Source organism: Scylla paramamosain, chromosome 37 (assembly GCF_035594125.1).
Source record: "Scylla paramamosain isolate STU-SP2022 chromosome 37, ASM3559412v1, whole genome shotgun sequence".
Taxonomy (NCBI): domain Eukaryota; kingdom Metazoa; phylum Arthropoda; class Malacostraca; order Decapoda; family Portunidae; genus Scylla; species Scylla paramamosain.
The window spans coordinates 4,952,501-4,955,000 of record NC_087187.1 but is presented as its reverse complement, the minus strand read 5'-3'; the positions used below and the strand labels follow the sequence as shown (position 1 = coordinate 4,955,000).

Here is a 2,500-nt window from a genome sequence, read left to right as displayed (position 1 = left end):
CCTACCCCATCTCCCCCCATCGTCCCCCCATCTCCCCCCAAAAAGCACCACCCCTCACACCCCCTCCCCTCACCTAGTCAAAAAGTCGTGACCTGATCTCACCTGACCTCGAACGACCTCACGTGATCTCCAGGTGATGGGGGTGGGGGTGACAGGGGGTCATAGGTCTTATATGGACTTTCCCCTCCCCCCCATCTCCATTCTCCCCTCACTCTCCCCTCCCCTCCCCTCCCCTCCCCTTCCCTCCACTCCACTCCACTCCTAGAGCACATCCCCCCACCCCTAGTTCCCCTCACAGTATCTCCCCCTTCCCAGCACCCCCCACCCCTTCTCCCCCCATTTGTTGTTCCTGTAGATGTTCCTCCATGCTCCCCCCCGTCCCCTCACTACCCCCCTTCCCTCTGCCGCCGCCGCCGCCGCCGCCGCCACCGCCGCCGCCGCCGCCACCGCCACCACCTGCTGCCGCCGCCACCCCCCACCTCCCCCCACCACTGCCCCCTCCCCCCACAGGCTGTTGCGACTTGCTATCTGCATCAATCAGCTGTCACTGTTTGTTTGTTTGTTTGTTTGTTGTTTGTTTCCCCTCTCAAACTCTACACTTCTCCCTCCCCTCTTCCCTCCCTCCTCTCCCCTCTCCCTCCCTCTTCTCTCCAGGTGACCTCCGTGTTTCCTCCACAAGTTTAGCAGATGAATGATCTCTCTCTCTCCCCCGTCCCTCCCCTCTCTCCCCTCTCCCTCCCCTCACTTCCAGATTCCAGAGTAAGGGAGGGAAACCAGGATGTCTCCCACCACTGCACCCCTCCCCTCCCTTCCCCTCCCCACACCTTGGAATGTGAAGCGGCTCCCCTCCCATCCCCTCACTTCCCCTCCCCCTTCACTTCTCCCTCCCCCTTCACTTCTCCCTCCCCCTCCCCTCTCCCTCCTCCGTTTTCATTAAAATCTCCAGAAATGAACTTTGTAAATTTTTAAACGAATTTTTTTCTATTCTTCTTATCCGATTTCTTTTTCATTTTTCAATATTTTCCCGATTTTTTTAATTCGACGACGGAATTTTTTTTGGAAATCGATTATTATTTATTATTATTATTATTATTATTATTATTATTATTATTATTATTATTATTATTATTATTATTATTATTATTATTTAGTTTTTACTTTTTATTTTCTTTCAATCGCGTAAAGAAAAAAAAATATCAAGCGGAAGTGAGTCTGTTTGTTTGTTTGTTTGTTTGTCTGTTTGTTTATTTTGTTCTGTTGTGTTTGTGTTTTCTGTTTGTTCTTTTCCTTTTCTCTTTATTTTTCGTCTTTTTGTGTATTTTTTCGTCGACGAGAACAAACAAAAAAGAAGAAAAGAAGAACAAGAAGACTAAGAAGAAGAAGAGGAACAACAACAAGAAATAAACAAAAACAACAACAACAACACTTTCTCTATCTCACTTTCCAAACAATCTCTATATTTATTTTCTTTAATTTTACCCTTTCTCTTTTTTTTTCCTTCTGTTTTCCTCCACGTGAAATTACAAACAAAATAAAAAAAAAATCTTACTTCTTTTTTTTTCTTCTAACGTGGAAAAAAAATCACTTACTTTAATTTCTTGACTTTCTTTCTTTCCTTCCTTTCCTCCATTTTCTTTTCCTCCATCCCTCCATCCCCCTCCCTCCCCCACAGTTTCCTTCCCTCCCCTCCTTTTTTTTTTAATAGTTGACAGATTGACTTGGAGGAAAGATGGCGACTGGAGGAGTATTGGAGGAGATTTTTTCCTCCAGAGAGCAGCAGTTTCCTCCATATCTCTCTCTCTCTCTCTCTCTCTCTCTCTCTCTCTCTCTCTCTCTCTCTCTCTCTCTCTCTCTCTCTCTCTCTCTCTCTCTCTCTCTCTCTCTCTCTCTCTCTCTCATTTTTATATCTTGTTCTACCGGTCATTATTATTGTTATTGTTGTCTCTCTCTCTCTCTCTCTCTCTCTCTCTCTCTCTCTCTCTCTCTCTCTCTCTCTCTCTCTCTCTCTCTCTCTCTCTCTCTCTCTCTCTCTCTCTCTCTCTCTCTCTCTACTCCATATGTCTTCCACCTTTCTCCACCTCTTCCTCTTCTTCTTCCTCCTCCACATTAAAAAAGGCCCTTACTCTTATTTCTTCCACCTCCACCACCACCTCCTCCTCCTCTTCCACCTCCTCCTCCACTTCCTCCACCAACACCGCCACCCGTGCTCCAGCAGTCACCATCACCACCATCACAATTGATAGTGATAATGATTGTAATAAGGTGGATAGGTGGACCTTCCCGCCACGCCAGCCTGCCACTCCACCTCTCCACCCGTGCCCGCCACACTGCCTCCACTTCCCCCTCCACCCCTTCCTTCCACCTCCTTCCCTCCATCCCTCCACACGCCGGGCCTAAAGGATGTTGAGTAAATTTTTCCCTGAGTTCACGGATTTTTGTCTTTGTGCGTGTGTGGAGGCGAAGGAAGTAAGGAAAGAGGAAAAGAAGGAAGGAAGGAGGG

At 47.4% G+C, this 2,500-nt stretch overlaps 1 protein-coding gene across 1 annotated transcript in view; it reads left to right on the top strand.

The window, feature by feature from the left end:
• The window catches only part of LOC135091408 (muscleblind-like protein 1), a 171,819-nt gene that overhangs the window by 156,457 nt on the left and 12,862 nt on the right, over window positions 1-2,500 (top strand).